The sequence below is a fragment of the Lates calcarifer genome, linkage group LG20 (assembly GCF_001640805.2).
Source record: "Lates calcarifer isolate ASB-BC8 linkage group LG20, TLL_Latcal_v3, whole genome shotgun sequence".
Lineage (NCBI taxonomy): Eukaryota > Metazoa > Chordata > Actinopteri > Centropomidae > Lates > Lates calcarifer.
The window spans coordinates 16,699,143-16,720,105 of NC_066852.1; the positions used below are offsets into that span (position 1 = coordinate 16,699,143).

General features: G+C 39.2%; 1 protein-coding gene across 1 annotated transcript in view; it reads left to right on the forward strand.

The window, feature by feature from the left end:
• The window catches only part of fstl4 (follistatin-like 4), a 192,969-nt gene that overhangs the window by 140,051 nt on the left and 31,955 nt on the right, over positions 1-20,963 (forward strand). The window lies entirely within an intron of this gene.

The following is a 20,963-nucleotide window of genomic DNA, read 5'->3' on the forward strand; positions in this document are numbered from 1 at the left end:
GTGGTGTGAGATATAGGGCTGTATTACTCCTGAATGCAAACACCGCAGTCAAGTGGGCATCTTTAGTGCATTCGAGTAGGGAAACATAAAGAGAGGACAGCAGAGGAAAGGCAAAAATGAAGTAGAGGAGGACGTTTTAACACAAAAAGAAGCAAGGCTTGTGTCTGTATCTAGATGAAAAATATGTACTGTCCTTCAAGATAAAGACTGTGAGCCATCAATTTGTTTAATTTTATTACAGATACACCTATGTATACAGCATCTAACATCTAACACTATGAAGTAGTCTTAAATGAAACCCTCAACTGCAACATCCATGCTTTGTAAACATCTCCCAGACTAGACATAGTTTGTGCAGTGTGGTAATAAAAGCACTTAGTGTAGTATCTCTGGGCAAAACCACACAAATCACAGTGAAAGGTTTAACTTGTTGCTGTCATTATTGGAGTCTTGTTTACCTGAAAAATATATTTGATCCATATTGTTGGTAAAGCATGAAGGACTAGTCTGTACTCCATGTAATCAGGACATACAGCTGGGGATCTTTTGTTTTATGGCTCATTTCCTGTCACCTCTTCACTGTCTGCCATTAAAATCAAGCCAAAAGAGCTCAAAAAATTATTTAAAGTAAAAGATCAACATTTTGGGAAACAGACTTATCTGCCTTCAAACAGAAATGTAAAAATTACAGTCTTGACACCTGGAACAACTTATGAAAAAGATATTTGTCTATGCATATGCATAAATAATAATAACAAAAATGATAGACCAAAATAACTACTTGAACATTCTGAGTCTTAAAGAAAAATTAGCTATCATCAAACTCTCAGAAAGTGAATAAATATATTTCTGAAAGTGTCAAACTATTCCACACAGATTATGTTCAAAGTCTTTTTTAACTATCACTGTCAACATTTTTTAAGTAATTCTTGCAATCAGATTTGGGAAACAGTGTCTGTAAGAGCTGGGCCATAAAAGTCACACACTCTGTACACTCTTCCCCTTCCCCACTACTGTTTTTCGTGGCACTGTAACAACACCATAACACTTCCTGCATTGCCAATGAACTTAACAGCTGGATGTAAATTGAGCACAGCATATAAACCCAATATTAACAGTGTTTGTAGTGAGACTGAGCTTGGTATTTCTACCCTTTATTTTGTGTTAATAATAAAAAATGGAAGAAACGCCTGGGAATGGGCATTGGCCCAGACTGTTGTTTTCCCTTTGGATCATTTTGAAATGGGTTTTTCAAGCATAAACAACTGCTGGCTGTCAGACATTAAGATTATTCTCTCTGTACCCATCAGATATTGTGTTTTTGAATTGATGTTTTTTTTCTCTGGTTGGTTGTGATTCATTTTTTGTTTTTGTTTTTGTTTTTTGTTTTTTTACTCTTAGAGTTGTCCCTCTTAATCAGGTGTAGTGTCAACAAATGCCTCATTCATGCACTTGCATTTGAATTTATACCATTAGCAGGTGTTCTTGGTTGTTAGAAAGCCATGTAAGTAGGCATGGATAGTAAGTCTACAGACTTGGCTATACTACCAAAAGCCATGCACTTGTTTGTGCTTAGGGCTAATATGGATCAGTAAATTAAGTTAAAAATACAGATAGACAGCTGCTCTCTTTCCCTGTAGCCAGTTACACATATATACTATATTGAAAATAGACCTTAAATATTCTTTGTGGGAAACAAAAAGCTTTTGATGATGTACCTTGCTTCTAAAGGTATTATTTGTCATTTCTTCTTTTCATATTTTTGCAGTTGCATGGCCAGACTTTCATAAAGTTGAATGTCAATATATCAAAGTCTTCCTTGAGTTCCACAGCAGAATTTTATTTTATTTTAACTGACTAAATCTTACGCAACAATGTGCAGGTTTTGTTCTTTTTCTCTTTTAAAAAATATGTCAATTGAATGAGAAGGTCAGTTGAAGTTACCATTGCACTGCTTGTACAATAAGTAACATTAAAACAACCATAAGCAGACTGCAGCCACAGATTGGATCTTAATGTATCCCATAATTCTTCTTTAACCAGAATGTAGTCACCAACAGGATATTTGAATATTTCATGTATATATTGATATACCTCCCACAACTCTTTTAAAGTTGTGGGAGGTAGGGAGTAGTGTCAAAGTTTAATCTAAATCAAGCACCTAAACTGGGACAATCTCAGCAGGATGTCTTTGCTGAGGAAGAACAAAGAGAGGAGTTAGACAAATGTCTGCTTTGGGTATGTTAAACGTGGTGCAATGAAGTACAAATTGCACTTGTAATTCATTTGTCTCAGTGACTCGCAGCACTAGTCGAGTAATCCAGGCATTCTGAGTGCAGATCATGTTGTTATGGAGGGGGGGGGGACGCATTTGTAAAAATCTCACAGTACATCTGGAACATCATATAAGGATCATTAAGACATGACGTCTCATTGGTGACAGGCTCGCTGTTCTACCAGACATCTAATATCTCTCATAATTACACATGCTGAATAATCCCATCCAACATTGCCCACCCCGCGCCCACCCGCTCCTCTCCAGTTCCCTCATCTATCTATCCCGCTTTCATTTCCACCACTTTAATTTCATCTTTACGTCTCTAATTAGCCATAGAGATGTAAATCCATGCTTCACAGGGGCTCAAAGGGCTTTGCTTTGACCTATTACCCTTTCCAACATTTCTTTTCTGGTCCCCCCACCACCCCCCTATGTCTTTGCGGCTTTCTTATTTCTATTTTTTCCCCTTCCTCTTTCCCTTGCAACCAATGGGTCCCGAGGGCAGCAAGTGTGTTCCAACGCGCCATAATTCACAGGCAGCTGCCCCCAGGCTGTTAGTGGCGCAGCATGTGGTCTGCTTTTATCTCTCTCCTCTAACTCCCTCTCTGGCGAGGAAATAATTCATTATCATGCCTCCATTGATTTGCTCTTTCTCTTTGCCTCTTTGGTGGAACAATCCCCCCCCTTCTCCCTTTCTCCCTCTCTTTTTCTTATTTTAACACCCCCTCTGCAATTTCAAACAAGTGTGTGTCCATATGGATGTGTGTTTGCATCTCTCCAGTTGTGCGTTCCTGCATGGGAGTGGTGCCCCCCCCTTTCTCATCTCCTCAAAGAAATCCCCTCCAGCATCCACCTTCATCAGCTTTGAAAATGTTCTCTCAGAACAAAGGAGATAAACACAGCAGGAAAAAGGGACTTTTTGCAGAGAGAAAAAAGAAAAAAATACGGTAACAGATTTATAGAACACAAGACAACCCAACAAGGTCAGATTACAACAACATAATCCGTCATGGCTGGATAACCCTCATATTTTGGGTGCTTTGCCATCGCAGCTTTTCTATGTGAGAGAGTAAGAAATATTTTCCATAGTTGCACTCAGAGGAAGTGTTGTCTTCTTCAGGTAAACATCTGTTCAGTGTAAATCATCAGCGAGTCAGTCCAGATGGCTTGGTTATAGTGATACGTTTTTTTTTTTTTATGAAAAAGTTGATTTCTCCTCTGTTTGTATGTCGAAGCTAAACAGAGGCCAGTGTTGACGTCACCAAGCTGCGCAAGACAAACAAGACAACAAACACTCAGATCTTGTAAAAGGATGAAAGAGAGTGGAACGAGGTAAAGGAGCGAAAGAAATTGAGAGTAAAAGTGACTAGATGTGGTGGCTCCCAGCTGAAATGCTTAACAGCAGAATCACACACTGCCAAAATCCAAACAAACACCTTAGGGGCTATTCAGTTTAGTTCCTCCATATTCAAAAGGATGAAACTGTGTTTTGATCAGACTAAGGACTACAAATGCGGGGGAGCTGCGAAAAGACGCTGATGTTAAGCTGGTGATGCTGCCTGTTTACGTGTGTTTACCGGGGAGGAAGGAGAGAATAGGATTTGGGAGGAGGCCAGAAGTGTCGAGACGGGAGAAGGACAGAGAGAGATGGAGAGGATTTAGAGGAGCAGGTGATGCATAATTATACGTTTCCACATATTTGTCAAGGTCTAGAGGATCACAGAGTTGGGGCGAAGGAGCAGCAGTGTAAGGACTAATCAGGGACCATGAGGAGGAGGAGGAGGAGGATGAGGAAGAGAAAAGCGGTGAAAATGTGAGTGGGTAAAACACAATTACATGTTTACAGGAGTCTGGGGCAGTGGTAAATACTAGGGGCAGATGTGGAGGGTACGAGAGATTAGAGTTGACAAGCTTAGGAAAGTGGGAGGAGTATAGAGGAATAAATGAGAATGAAGAGAGGAGCGGGTAAAGGTGAACCACAAAGCTGGGTCTCAAGTATCAAGTTGTACTTCAGTGATGCTCAGAGACAGAATTTGGCTGCATTAGACTATTTATAGTGCTGTACGTTGTGTAATTTGGTAAATTTAAATTAAAGGGCCCAGATGTAATAAAGGAAGTGAATAATTTATATTTGCATCTGTGGCTCACTGCAGACTTTTAAACATGTCAGTAGTAGTGAAAGAAATTCGCAAAACAACAGCCATGCTTTGCTCTGTGTTCTCTGTTGATCCTCTAAAATCAGTTTGTCATTTTTCAAGGCAGTCTGATGCACAAATTACAAAGGCCGCCCCCTAGATGTCAGTGAATTGAATCGTCAGTCAAAAAGCCCTAAGTCAGCTCGCAGTTTGTCAGTTGAATCACTGCAAAAAAAGTGAAACTCAAAATTATTTAAGTTTTTATACAGTGAACTAGAGAGACCTCCTGACCTGTTAAAAAGAATTACATTACTCCTGTATAAGCACTCACGCCAGCAGCCAATATCATTTAGAGGCTTTCAAAGTATTTCCAAAGCCAGAGTTTTTTGTTCACTAGACCTTGAAGGTGCAGCTTTGACAGCTTCACAAAGCTGAAATAGTCAAACATTTTGAAGTGCAAGTGTGCGAGAGAGAGAGAGAGAGAGGGTGATGATAGAGGAGCAGGTAATCCTGTATCTCCAAAGTCTTTATTCTCAGGAGTGCGGTCTGATTCTCTGGCTCAGCTCAATGTTGCATGCTCCCAGCAGAGTGTTAGTACACAGTATCTCCTGTGGCAACAAGCTCCTATTCAAAAACCAGTCTTCTCAAACAGCAAGCGCTGAGCAGGCTTGAGGGTTAAAGCTCAGAGGCTTTTTTCTTCCAAGATGATGCAGGGTTTTTTTTGTTTTTTTTCCTTGATTCGCCAGGCTAAATCCCAGTTACAAGCTACACGCGTGTGGAACACCTTGATGTGATGTTGTACTTTGTACTACACATCAGAAATCCAGGAAGAAACTCAGAGGCTTTGGAGTTTTGATGGCATGTAGACAGCCCCTGCACTGGTTGGAAAGCTCAAACCACAGTCAGATCCAATTCTCATTACTCTGTCTGACCAGTTAATTTTAATACATTTTCCCAAGACATGACGCAAATATTTGTTTTAAACATTCTAAGGAGATTGAGCTCTAATGATGGTGCATTCCTTGAGATGATTGTGACAGGTTTTTATCTCTGTTACATCCTGTTTTGTGATTGGCTGTTGCAGCCTGTAACTATGGCATAAAGATGCTGCTTTTTGTATTTTTTGTTCATTACTAGACAAACATCTATAACTAAAACATAGTTGCCTCTTTAGTAAGGTCTGTATGGACAGTGTTTGGGTCCACCATGTTTTCATACATTAGGACAGAGAGAGAAAGGGCCAAAAACCACAAAGGAGAGCAACCATGAAAGAGAGAATCACCATCTAGACAAATCAAGACATAAAAAAGGTGACGTACCTTCTCTGATACCGCATTGTTTTCAGAGGAATAATGGACACTGATCACAGAATTCATGGTAACAAAAAGCTCTGAATTAGCAATGGCAGAGCATCTGTGCTGTCACTCAGGTTGCAGTTGTTGGATAAAAATGACGCCTTTGGTCAGGTTGCTCACACCTGCACTGTGAGTGTGATATTTAGTGTGTGACAACCATTAGCATACTATCTTCTGCGAACACCCATGACACTTGTTACTTTAGGTCAGATTCTTATGGAAAGGGCCCGGTTGGGGATTAAACCCACATCCTTTTCACTTTGAGTAGACAGTTCTACCCTCCAGCCTCTGCGCTGCCCACACATTGTTTAATCATTAAGCATGCAGGAATTTAGCCTGAAACTTTCATAATTATTTTCAAAACTCCTGTCATGCTTGGAGGATCCATAATAATTTAGTAGTGTGGTGTATGCATGGTGTAGACAAACTTTATCCTCCCATAATTCATTGCACAGTAGAGAGAAACACACACACACACACACAGAGAGAGAGAGAGAGAGAACTCCAGGGGAAAATATGGAGCAATTAATCAACTTCATCAACTCATCAGCAGCTTTTAAAAAACGCTGTTAGTGGCTATAATGGCGCCATGTTACAATGCCTGTTTAGCTCACTTTTCTGCTAATTAATCTGCCCATATTTTACCAAGGTGTACAAGAGAGAAGAAATTTTATTTTAAACTGTTCAACTGATACCTCAAGTATTTATTGCTCTAAATCTGTATGTTTCAATAAACTCACCTTTATCAGATAAAAGCGGCAATCTTATTAATATGTTTAGTTTGAGTATAAAACACCTCTGGTCGTCTCCTTGGTTCAGTCCACTGATATAAAGAGGCTTTAGTCTGTGAAAGCAGTTCTCTTTCATTTTGGTGTTTTTGTGGTTTTTGAGCATGATGGTCACGATTTTGGCCAACATTTTTAATGGCCCAAGAAAAAAAAAAAAACCTTATTATATCCTCACTGGAGAAAAATTATCAGCCCATCTTCTGAGCTGCCCCCATGCCACAAAGACCAGAGACTGCAATTAATAGTATTCTAAGTTTTTAATGAATCTTTCTGTTATGAGAGTATCAGTGTTATTATATCACAGACATGGGTTTTGAGACGGATACTTTATCAACAGATGCAAATGTAATATGGGCCAGCATTTAAAAGCAGGATCATAATGGCACTGGTGATGTTTTATGTCATACATACAGATGCACGTGTTTAGAGGTTTTAACATGAGTCAGCTGTAATTATTTAATCAGAAAAAGCATTTTCCAATTTTCTCATGTACTTACTGTAACATTAAATGAGCCTGGGTTCCTGGAACTCACAGAAATGTGCGGGAATTGTCCTGATGGAAAATTAGATAAATCGACTGTATTACTCGATTATTAAGTCAAGCTTTGTCATTGGATGATATAGAATAGAACCTGAGCCAAGTAGATGATTTTTTTGTCTTTTATTTCTTTTACATCAGAGGCACTTTCAGAGGGCATTTAATCAAAGGAAGATTTGCTCTCCTATGTAGACTTTATTTCAGAGGCTCTTCATTCTGATGTTTTTAATAGAGGTCTGATTGTATTGTTAAGTTACTATCACTTGGACAAAGTGTTTCGTTAAGTGTCTTCCAGTTTCTTATCTCTCTTATTTTCATTATTTTCCTACTTATTTTCAACTTCATTATGTAGTTTTAGTCATGGCAGGTTGCAAATGAGCTGTTGAGCTAACATTGACACATTTACATTGATGTGATACAGGTACACTATAGACCTCAGTTTGGGCTCAGAGATCTCAACTTTCTCACAGACGGCTTGTGTTTCAAACTGTAGAGAGGGAAGAAAAGGATTTTTGTCTGCCATGGAGGGTCTAGCAAAAGATGCTATTGAAAAATCCAGCATTGCAACATTAACCATAACAGCCTTAAACACTCAAGCGATAGCTACTGCAGTGTTAAGAGTGTGACAGTATGACAGATTTCTTATAGTCTCCCCCAGCATATATCATCATGTCTCCCAGCCCCTCCCGAGTTACAGAGGTGGCTACATCAGAGATCCTAACAGAGATCCTATCATGAGTATTTACCAAGCCAGTCAAAGGCATCACCCCAGTGAGGCTAAACCAAAAACTGATTCAGTGCAGCTGCTCAGTAGCTTGCAGCAAAATATGTTGGTTTTACTTGAGTTAACTCTCAGGTGTGAACATGTAGAAGTGTCTGAATGTGATATAGTGTTGTTAAAAAAGAATGTATGCTCAGCAAACCTTCCTTGTATCAATAATTTTAAAAGAATAAATGACAGTCATACTTTACATCATCTAAAAAATGCTCACCTCTATTTCTGTAACACAGGTGTACCTTGTTTTTGTTGAAAACAGCTGATCCTGTGCCATTTCTCACCCAGGTTATCCCAGCTGCTGTCAAAAAACAAGTCTTAGTCTTTGGTAGTTTAAAGTCATGTCTTTTATTTAGAGAAATGCCAACTTTTTTCTCTCACAATGCCAGAGCCTGAATATCAGTGTACTTTTCTCTGATGTGCATCCTCTGCAGTAACACACACATTACGGTATTTACAATTAAATACAAAACAAATTATTTTTCTTGTGGCCTGAACCCTTTTCTTCTGACAGGTCATTTACACTTGACTGGTAAAGTCAAGTCAAGTCAAGTCAAATTTTATTTATATAGCGCCAATTCACAACAGAAGTTATCTTGAGGCACTGTACATATAGAGCAGGTCTAGACCACACTCTTTATCATATAAATTTTACAGAGAGAAACCCAACAGATCCCACCATGAGCAAGCACTAGGCGACTGTGGCAAGGAAAAACTTCCTTTTAAGAGGCAGAAACCTCGAGCAGAACCGGACTCAGGGTGGGCGGCCATCTGCCTCGACCGGTTGGGTTTAGACAGAGAGGGGTGGGGGTGGGGGGATGGGGTAAGAGAAAGCACTGATTCAGTTCCTTAAGTGTATTTCTCATATATCTAATGGAATAGATTTGCTTCAGTATTCAACAGTACAGCTGTCTAGATCAGCCTTGTAACAGGTCACACCTCACTTGCTCTTCACTTGTGCAGGTGCAACCTGAAACTGATTTTTACATATCAAGTCTATTTTCCTTGAAATACCTTCATAACTACATTGATTCTGGTTTGCAATGCAAATGCTGCTAAAAGAGTTAGAGTAAACAGCAATGTTGTAGAAATGTGACTGAAGGAATGATAATGTTTTCTGTGATGTACTACAGTGTACACTGTACTGGAGCTATGGTACGTTTTGATTTTGAAGTGGTGAGTATCCCCAGAGGTGTTGTTAAGCAATTCAGCTGCAATTTCTTAGTATTTACCCACACTAGACTTATTAGATCTTACTATCCACAGAGTGTATTTAACTGATTGTACAGACAGTGATACTTATCACCAAGGGAGGATAGATGAGCGGCATTTTTAGTACCATGGCCTCCACTTTAAGAACTGATGGAATTTTAAGTGGCAAATGGGTTGTTTAGACACATACGAGCATTGGCAACCTAATTTTACTACTTTATAGGAAAGCTGCTCAGTGACCTTAAAGTATCTAGTAGTATGCACAAGGCTGTTATACTTAAAAAGTGTTTTCAATTTGTCATACTGTAAAACAGCTCTCATTAGTTCTGACAGAATGCTATGGTATATTATCAGTGCAAAAACCAGAGCAAATAACCTGTCTCCAATGTTTCATTTGAGATTAAAGAAAAGAGAAACAATGCTGTTTTCTCACAGTTTCTTTTGTCTCTGTAGACGTAGAGTCTCGTTAGCTTCTGTTCTTTCCCACATTTAGCTTTGTTAGACATTGACCTCACTCTTTTGCCATGAAGAGAAAAACATAACCTCTCCAAATTGTACTGTAACTAATCAAATTCAAAATACTGTTCCAAGCGTTGTGCTCTCACCACTTCACCACTCTGAATTCACGGGGTCCATTGACCTCTCTAACCTTGGAGTGGTTTCTCTGGAAAACAAACCTCATGGGAGCTACATGAAAGAAAATTGTTGGTCTTTCTCCTCCCATCTTGCAGACTAATCAGACTATTGTTGCTTCAACGCGGGCATTTGACAGAAAACCTGCATAGATTTTATTGTTCCCTGTGCATAACTCGAGATGCAGACAGACAGCATGCTTTCACCCAGATACACACACACACACACACACACACACACACACACACACACACACACAGCTCTTATTGTATTTCATTGTGTATTCTGTCTCTATCAAGGCAGACCCTCAGGTCAGGTCAAGCTGTGACTCCTGCAGTGTAAAGTTGTGCTGCGGGCCACTAATCTCTCTTGCCCTCCTCCTCCACAAGGCTGAAAGGGTTTTAAAACAAGAAAGACCACTTAGCCATCCCTGTCAGAAAATGCCTTTGCAGTTTACAGTAGGAGGCATAGCTAGCAGAGGGAGAAACAGGGGGAGGATGAGGGGGGTCTTTTCTCCTTTCCATAAAGATGAAAGATTATCCAGATTGTCAGAAATCTCATGCTTCTATCAGATGAGAGTATCGGTTTAATGAATTGGGTCTCATCCAGCCAAATGAAGTATGGTAGATTAGCTCCACACTGTCAGCTTGTTTCCATTAAGCCTCTCAGAGCAGGATGACTTTTTTGGCCTTTGAGATTTAAAATGTCCTTCGTTTTATCAAATCAAAGGGCGTGAAGATTTTTTTTCTAAGCTGTGTCTTGAACTTGATGTCTCTAAATGCTGCATATGTACTCTTTTATCATTTTTTCAGACTGCATATTTTTAAATGGATTATGAAACAGGCAGTGAAGTTATACAAGACGTGTTTATGCTTGAAAGCAAATAAAATCTTTGCTTTCAGTCTATTCATAATGTTTAATATCTTTTAGAAAACAAACTGGATACATAAAACCTGCATATACAATAATGATATTTATTAGTTTGGAGCAAGTATAAGCTTCAACACCAAAGTTCCCAAATGGCTCATAGTCAGATTCTGTTTTGTTGCTACAAGCTAATATAGTTTGAAATGAAAGCCAAAACAAACTGACTTTATTTTATTGTTATACATTGTCACATATTTTCTGAGTTACAGCATATGAAATTTCAATATCAATGAATTTGGAAACGCAAAGGCTTTTTCTGGGGAAAAGACCTTAAGAAAAGCACAGATGTGTTCCTGTAGCTCTATTAAAAGAAAAATGTCATGAAAAACATGATGGCCTACACACTCACTTTCATCTCAGTCAATGCAATTTGATAATGCCAGAGGGTCGCAGCATGTTTGAACTTCAGGAGTCATGATGCAAAAAATATTGGAAAAACTGTCTTGTGGTGTGACAGGGTTTAAAAGCCAATATTTGTGTAAGTTTTATTTTAACTTTATTAGCATGTGGCATGTGGCGATCTACAGACTTGGCATTAAAGGGACTTTGCAGCAAATATGTGTGGTTTTGTCTCAAGTGACAGACTCAATTGTGAAGCAGTAAATTAAGTGAATGTATAGTAACAAAATAAAAGTTAAGTGTCTGTGGAGTTTAGAGATCCTCCACTCAGGTAAACATATCTGTGAATCCTCTAGACAGGCAATTAATCTGTTCATTTTCCCAACGTTACTCCTACCCTTAGGGATTGAATGAAACGGTAAAGAGAGCTCTGCCCTGTCATTACCAAACTGATGCCTGTTCATTATTGAGCCTTGTCCTCTGTAAATCCACTGTCGCCTTGCAATGTGCTCAGGTGCTTAGCAGCAACACCCACCTCAGAAATGGGCTCTGTTGTTAGCAGCCTGTTCCTGCAAAATTGGTCATTAAATAATGCGGGGGAGACAATTGTTCCCTTTAAATGGCCTGGAAAGTGTACAGTTCCAGTAGGACTGTGTTAGATATCTTGAGTAATACATATTGTTGACAGCAGCAGGGCTATTTTTAGTGCTTTTTCTTTTTTGTAAACATTAACTCCAGTAGTGGCACTCACATCAGTCAGTTAACTGAAAAAAATATGTCATTACAATCCTGCAAAGGCATTTTAATTTTTGTTGGCTTTTTAAACCTGTGGTTTTTCAGAAGACAGGACTGTAATTTAACTGTCCATCCTAACACGTTGTGTGTTCTGTTCTTGGAAATGCTAGAGGTCATTTTTCATAAAGAAAGAGGTAGCAATTTTGTCGAATTATCGTGCACTCACCATAAAGTAACCTCTTATTATGTTATATTAATTTAGTGGCAGAGGAGCACAAATGGTTGTCATCAACCTCTAGCCAACACAAAACTCCCACTGTTTAACAAAGTAAGGGCCCAGCTGCTGTGAAGTGAAGTATCCTCAACCTTATTTTATAATGCTTATGCAGCTGAGGAGGGAGAGTGAGCAGAAGCAGATCTCTTGCCAAACTGCTGCTCGTGGTTTATTAATACAGGTTGGAACAGATTGTTTTAAAAACCTCCTTCTTGCACACACACACATATACACACACACACTCACACACACACACACACACACACACACACACACACACACACACACACTCATAGTATACCCTTGCTCCACTGGCTCGCGCTCTGTCTTCTCTTTGTGATCCTAACAAGGCTTGTTCGCTGCCTAGTTAAGGGGCCCTACTGGAGAGGAAGCACCATCTTGGCTTTGCTAGCAAGTTGAGAGACAGTCAGGCAAGAAGGCACTTTAAGAAGAACAACAGGGAAGAGAGAGAGCAGCATACGGAAAGAGTGAGACGGAAAGGAAGACTGACAGGCAGTCAGAGAGTCACAGAGATATCAAGAGGGTGAGAGGCTCTGCAAAGGACAAAGACAGAGAAAAATAGCCAAGCAAACAAAGCATGAGGTGAAAATGAGGTGGTGGGTGGAAGAGAGAAGGAGGTAGAGTGAGATAGAGAAGAAGGGGAAGTTTGAGAAGCAAAGAGGAGAGGCAGCGGAGGATTCCTCTGTACCTGTGGAGGAGATTAAGGGTCTGCATCCAGTGTGATTAATGAGCTGGCCGCTGATTGCTCATCCCCATCTCCCTCCCATGAATAATCACCACGCCAGCACCCTCAAAGAGAGAGCCTGAGTTTTCTGTCTGTGTGTGTGTGTGTATGTGAGAGAGAGAGAGAGAGAGAGAGCGAGAGAATAAGAGCTTGTGTGTACATAAGAGATGGAGAATAGAGAGCATAAGAGTGAGTGTGTATGAGAGACAGTAAATGAGCAGTATCTGTGTACAATATGTGAAAGTGATGTGATATATAGTGTATGCATAGAATTAACTGACTGAGAGTGCATAGTTATTGACTGACTGGGAAAATGGGTGTATATGTATAGTATGATATACAACATGACATTAATTCTGTGTGTCAGTATATTTGAAATATGGATGATACTGTATATTTACTAATAGCTGCAGCCCACCTGCAGAGAGCAGCCCTCATACTGAATCCACAGTGACACACCAAGATCATTTGTATGCACTGTGAGCTCCCTGCGGGAGTCCTGTCTCCCTGTGTGTACTGTACAAACCCGCTGGTGTCATTGTGTGTCACAGAGGACGTTATCAAATCCAGTCATGCAGTGGTACATGCAGTTAGTTTCAACAATTTCAAGGAGAGATTATATTCACAGTATGAATCAATAGTGTTAAAAATAAACCAGCATGTATATTGAGCATCCTTGGATTGAGTCAACCCAATTCCAGGTTGATGCAGAGGGTTGGGTTGAGACGATATGTACATAGTGATCATTTTTCTGCCAGCAGAGGTTTTGTTTTCCAGTTCATATTAAGATAGCTACCATTTTATTATCTACAGTTGTATTAGACCAATGTTTGAAATCATGTCTGTGAACAGGACTGCTTAATGATGCTCTAATATTAGATTATGAGGATTTGTGCTCAATTTGATTTTCCATGTATTTAGGTAAAAACTGTCTTGCCCATCAGGTTATGTCATCCATACAGTTCATCCATGTAATCGCCAACAAATGTACTACTCTGTATCAAAATATTCTATCACATACTGAGCGCACCATTCACCATCCTTGATACTGTGGCTCAGGAGATTGAGTCTTCCTTTAATCGCAAGGTTGGTCCTGTCCACATGCCAAAGTGTCCTTGAGCAAGAAACTCCCCAAGTTCATTGTGTATGCATTTTCTACTTTTAGTTCAGTTGCAGTTAAAAGCACAAACCTATATTTTTAAGCATGCACCATTTCTTACTGCTTTGTTGCATCTGTTGCTAGTGGTTTCCAAGCACGTTTCCCAATGTTACAACACAATAAAAGGAGACAACAGATGCCAGCATGTGTCCCTGTGATTGGAGGTGTACTCTTTGCTCAGGAACATGTGGTTACCCACAGCCTGAAACACATTACTATTGTGCTGCATTGCTTGGTGGTCTAAGATTCCCTGTTGTCATGACGTTTTGTTGGTTGCATAGCAACAATCAATAAGGCAATATATTTTTTAGCTTATTAAAAAAACTGCTTTAGTTATGGGCTTACCAAAGTGCAAGCATGACAACAGCATGATGTTGCTTTGAATCCTACAAGACTCCATTGCTAAGTAGTTTGGCAGCTTTGCAGGAACATGTAGGAAGTGTGAAGGCTGACAAATCAAGCCCACTTACTGTAGCAGCTGCTTTTCACTTAGTAATGAGCTTAATCATTAATGCCTGTATCTTGATTTACCAAGTGAGGCCGAATGAGGATATATTTTTCATGAGGCTCAAATATGAATAATTGAGAGTGCCATGCATATATTTGCATACATGACACATGAAGGGAGGAGGATGTACATGTCACATGAGTGATTCACCACCCCCCACCAGGACTCATATTCAGTGTGTGTGAGAGACAGACAGACAGAGAGAGAGAGAGAGAGAGAGAGAGAGAGGAGTACTTTGTGGGGTGGGGGGTGTCAGGTGTCACTGTCAGCAGCCCAAAGCAGTGAAGGCTTCATTCAACAAGAGAGCATGCATTTTTAAGTGTGTCGCCCTGGTTGTGTGTATGCATGTTTGTGTATGTGAATATCTTCTCAGGTGTAGGAAGAGTCATCAGATGGGCTCAAACACCCTTCTGATGAAGCTGTAGATGGTACAAGTAAACAAGCAGGCATTTCTGTGGTGGCATCTCTCTAGTGACAACAGTGCAGTGCATGGTCACTGATATGCTATTGAAACAACAGTTATATGTCTAAAATAACCTTCCAGCCAAGTTTAGCCCTGTACTGTACTACATATTGACATCTTGTTTTACTTCTTGATTATAGTCTTTCACATCCTTCATGTGGTCAAAAGTGGTAATGCTAACATTAGTATAACCAATTTCAGGCGAGAGTAATAAAACTGAAAAAGTTCTTCTTTCACATAAGATACCTAAACAGTGATTGTGATCAATCCAAATGTGTGTTTTCACTGTTAATGACACTGACTTCAATGTGACAGAATGGACACATATGCACAGGAATTTGCCTTGGTGACACAGTACAGTGAAACAAGAACATAGCAATAAGACATAAAAGAACACAGAAAGATTAAGTAACATTCAGAGTAAAAGGAGAAATATAATAGAATAAAATAACCATGAATAAGAATATATGTAGAAGTTAAGGTGGTGTCACTAGAGAGCACAACACAGAAATCAGCTGGTGGGTCTGCAGACAGAGAGTTATCTGAGGAGACTAAGGACAAGATGTTTACTGACATGCAAAGTGCTGTTTTGCCCTGTGGGACTGGTTTATAAAGAGATCTCTGCAACTACAGGGTCTACTGCTAAAGGCACATTTGCCATGTTTAGTAATGTGGCTGACTTTATCACACATGCATTCATCTCTGAGAGACACTGATCTAAGAAGAGCAATAAAATATTTAGTTAATTACAAAGATAATAATGAAATTTGAGACTAGAAATGTAAAATTAATTTAATATTCAAATGTATTTATGCCGACAAGATGAACATTTTTGTCTAAAAATATTTGTTTACTCAATGGTAATGGAAATTAATTGATGCATAAAGAAATAGGTTTGGCCAGTTGCTCTGCTCAGCAGCAGCAGCAGCAGCTGTTTTGACTTTCTTTCAACCTCGCTCTGGTGAGCTAATTATTTGCTTTAACTCTTGTAATTTACATGATATTTCTGAGACATCTCTGAAATGTCACAGTGTACAATTTAGAGGCTGGACAGCTTGATGAAAACTAATCCTTAAGTAATTTGTTATCACTGCTACTGCTTCGCCAGATTTGATAGATTTGGTCAGCCTCACTCTCTCTCAATCTGTCAGTCTGACTGTCTGCATCGCTGTATTGATACAACCAGTAAACAAGCAACAGGCAATAAAACCCACAAAAATGTTATATCCACCTTCCTCTGCAACCCCTGTGTGAGACAGTGATCCTCAGCAACCACAGATTGTGTGTAAAAAAAAAAATTTTTTAGATTGGTCTATAATGGATTGTTTGGTGAGGAACAGATAATAAAAAAAAAAATGTCCAAAAAATGTATTGTTGAATATCACAGCATACTGTAGGAATCTATTACACACACACACACACACACACACACACACACACACACACACACACACATATATATATATATATATATATATATATATATATATGTATATAAATTCAATCAGAAGAGTCCCGTGATATTCTATTTTCTTTTTTTTATATATATATTGGCAGTCTTCCTGGAGCAGTGACTTGATGTCATTTGTAGACATATTTATCCATTGACAGAAATTATGCTACTTTAACGTGGACAGAGCTTGTATGCCATTAAGCATGGATTTAGTCATTGTCAGGTGAAAATATGTATAGGTGTAGAAATTTGACTGAAAAATTAAAGGTTTTTGGATGATTACAGTACCTGATTTTTCATCATTTCAGTGACTAAAGGTAACTGTGAAATACATTTTAATGCTGGTGACATGTTGAATGTTTATATGAAAACTAGGCCTCTAAAACACTTTATCACAGTGATAAACTAGATGTCTTGACATTTTTTGACCCACAAATCAACAAATCTGTGCTTACTGGGTGCCTGTCAGCTTGTTTTCTCGCTTCCTGACCCCGTTCGCGTGGCTCCTCACATCCCACTCCTTCACCTATAACCCTCTTTCCATCTGTCTCCTCGATGTTCTCTGCCCCTTACCACCTCTCTCTTCCCCTCTCCTAGTCTAGAGTCAGGATGTTATCTGTCTTACCCTCTAAAAAAGTCATGGTGTTCTGCTCCTCTACTTTGTGGCTTGATGTCTTACTCCAGCTCATGAGTGGCTGGTCTCATAAAAGTGGAAAGGGACAACTCTCTGAGCCGCAGTCCTGAGCTCCCCACATTAGTTATTCCCTGGGAGATTGTCTACGTGTTCTGAATCAAATTTGTCTCTCTTCCTGTCTTACACGCATTCACATTCTTACTACTTCTCTTATGACCCTATGAGTCTTTCTTTCTTTCATTTGCTTGTCCTCTTTTAAATACTACACATTTTTTTTCCCTCTTTTTCAGTCTGTGACCTCACACACCATATTTGTTTCTGTCGTTTAAGTCCCTCCTTGTCTCAGTTTTTACTTCTCTCCTCCAATATTTGGCCTTCCTCCCTCTCCTTTCTCTTTCCCCCTCTCTCTCTTCCTCTCTTTACTCATGTTGTACTGTATGTCCCTCCAGAGCTGGAAACCTCCCCATTGGCCCTGTCAGCCCGTCCATAGCTCAGTTAGCAGGGCTGATCGATCAGTGGAGCTCTTGAATTCCCCAGAAAGTCAATTACTAACTTACACATTGGAGCTATTTTGGTATTTGGTGGGGGAGAAACTGTAGGAATCATTAACTAGATAATGTCATGACAACCTTCCCCAGCCGGTGGGGCAGAGCAGGCACTGCTTGTGGATATGCAATTTGTCTAGGTCATCTGAGAACAGGACAGAACATGAGAGGATGTTTGAACATATTTTTATAGAGCTGCTCTGAAAGTAGAAATAATCCTTTGCGGTTGAGTTAAACATGGATGCAGCTATTAGTGCTTAGGTCAAACAACAATACTTTCTGAGTCCAGCCCAAGTTGTTTTCATGGCTTAAAGTATCAAAACTTGCACTGAATACTTTGTCAGATTTTTAGTCTTGTTTACCCATTCATTGATCAGATATATCATGATTTAAATCATGAATTTTTAATTTTTCCTCAGCAATTTATTCATGCAGAGGTTTTTTTTTTTTTTTTTTTTTTTTTTAACTTGTTCGTGTTAAGACAAGAATTGCTGCTGATGTGTTTAAAATGTTTGCCTCATTTATTGAAATGGTACAAAGGGGTTTGTAGAAAAATATGTTTTCTAAATGTCAAGATCAAGTGTATATTTTCATCTTCTAACTTGAGTTTCTGTCTGTGCCACAGCTGTGGAGAGCTGAGACATGCACACACTCACCCAAATCAGTGGATGAATTAGTCCTGGTGTACCATTATATGGGATACTGTTGTCCAATATTACATTATGGTTCAACTAATCAAGCTGAGCCCCTTATGCCAAAAGACCCCTGCTAGAGGGTAAAACCTGTGTAGAAGATACCTGTTGTTAAACATTGTAGCTGTAGTTCTGTAATTGTATTGCTACACAGGTTGAATAGTGGACTGTGTCTGAGGCCATAGAACTAAAGTTACAATGTGTAGGTATCATTATCTTCCATTCATAAAGGTTTCTGTTAGATTTAACACTTAAGAGACCAACCAGCAAAGTCATTTGTAACTGTACAGCAGGAAAAATCTTGACATTTAAAATTTCCCTTAATGGCCCTTAACGATTCTCCTAGACCCAGTAACTAATTTTATATGCCTATTTTTCATCACATAAAAAGGCACAACATTCTTCTCTGTCTAATAGCTATAATCTCAGTGGGTTGAGTTTGGATGGCATCAGGATTAATTTCATGGTGTCAGGATTAATTTCACATCTGGTCTATCTTTCACGAAGGTAGATGGTTTTTTTAACTATGGATTAATACATGCAGAAAGTTTGAAAGTTCAGACTGACCTCATATGAGGGGTTGGCTGAGTGCTGCTGAAAATATCTAAACACAGCTTTTGAATTGATGGAGCATTTCCTATTTGATTTGGTATGTAGACAGCAGCGTTACTGCCCTGCATTAGGGGCTTTGAGCTGAAGGTTATCTTTTCACTGCTGTCAGTGCTGCCTCACAGCAGAGTAAAATGAAGGTATTCATTCTAAAACGAGACAAACAAAGTGTTATCTGAGAATCACCAGTCAGTACTTCAAACCCATACATGAGTCAGTCATCAAAAGCACTACTCATGGTGATGAATCATACCCTAGTAGTTAATTAATTCTGCTTTTTCTCTTTTGTTTCTTTTGTTTCATACAGACAGTTATTTTAATAGCAGTTTCTTGAGTCTGGAATTAAATAGATTTCAAACCTGTGATTAAAAGTTTTTGACATGTGTCAAATCAATGATTACCATCCTAACTTCATTGCATAAATGCTTGCTGAATTGTACCTGCTGCATCTGTTGAAAAACACCACCATCCTTCACAGTAGGCAGTGTTTTATCTGCCATTGTCTATTAATTACAGTTTGCAATTCTGCACTGACTGAACTTTGAATGGGTAGCACTCACTAGCAGACTTTTAAAGCTGCATACCTACTTCTCTACCTTGAAAGAATCAATATGAAGTCGAACTAGATGTCCATCTGGACAGCCAACTGCTGCATGAAGATGGCAAGCCACATAGGTCTTACTTCCATGCACTGTATTAAAGTCAATGTGAGCAATACTCTAGTTGAAATTCACAGTCCCACCCTAAAACCACCCCTCCAAGCCATGTCAGATCAATGCACTTCATCCCTCATCTGTCCACATGGCACTCAAAGCCTGTTCTGCCACCCAAATTACTGCTCTGCTGAATTATAACTTTGTTGGACCTGGCAGTGTACTGTACCCAAGGCATTCTGAAATATCACTGACAGACTGAGCTGTCAGCCCGGATATATCTATCACCTGGAGAGCTACGTGAAACAGACAGCTAATATCCAGGGGTCTTTTACAACAGCGTTTGTTAAAGTCTGGATCTGGACAGGAAGTTCCCTACAAACATTTCAAAGTCTGTTAGCCATCTACTTGAAGTCTGTTTGGACAATGAAATATTGTCCCCTGTGGATGTTGAAATAAAGGTTTGTTGTGATACTTGCTTCGTCACTGCTGGTCTTAAAAGCCAGTGTTTATATTTAGATCTTTTTGTTAATATTAATTTTTGATAGCTGTTGTGCCTGGAGAGGAAACACAAGTCGGAAAAACTCCCAAAAGTTTCTCAGCACAAACATGCTGGTGGTAGATAATGGTAAATAAACATGAGCCACATCAAAAATATTGCAACACTGTGAGGGCAGTTTGTTCTAAACTCTGCAATTTTACTTGTGAACTGAGAACAGCTCCCCATCGGACAGATATCGTACTGCTTGGCTAATTATTAGCTGAAAGAAATAAGCACCGCCTGCTGACGAAGGACAGTGTTGAAGTAACAAGACAACTGGTTCTTACATTTTGTGGAAAAATAAGGCTGGTTTAAGTGAATAGTGGGAACACCCACATCAGCATAATTTCTTTATAATGGCTGAAACCCCCTCACTAATATGATGTCATCTCAATAACTATGTGTTATGCCAGTTTTATATTTGTAAATATAAACTAATTCGATTTTGACTGGAATGACTAACTGTCTTTGGAAAGCATAATTACTAGTACACACATCAGAATATTTCCTGTAATGATGCTTGCTGAATATATCTGCATTTATTCTATGAATCATAGCATTTTCGCCTAAGGAGGCTCAATTTCCAAACATAATGACAGATTTACCTGCTCTTTTTCTCATTCTATCTAGAGCCTTGAGGTTGTATCCTTTCTTAAAATTTAATTAATGAAAGGTCATGAAGCAAGGGCAGTTAATGGTATCAGTCCAGTAAATGTCCTGTGTGCATATACGTGATTTGCTCAGTATTACGCTTGGTTGGCTCCATTTAGATTTCTATCAGGTGTCTGGCTCTCTTTATTTATTGAACCAAGTATATCCTGTGCCTGAGCCAATATTGACCCAGGGTCACACAATGACATATATCATGTCAGGGCCTGCGTGCCTAAACTCCACATTAACACAATATTTCACTGTCATCAGTCACTGTCACTTCCGTTCCTTGCCCAGTCTTATACCCATTTGAGATTTTTT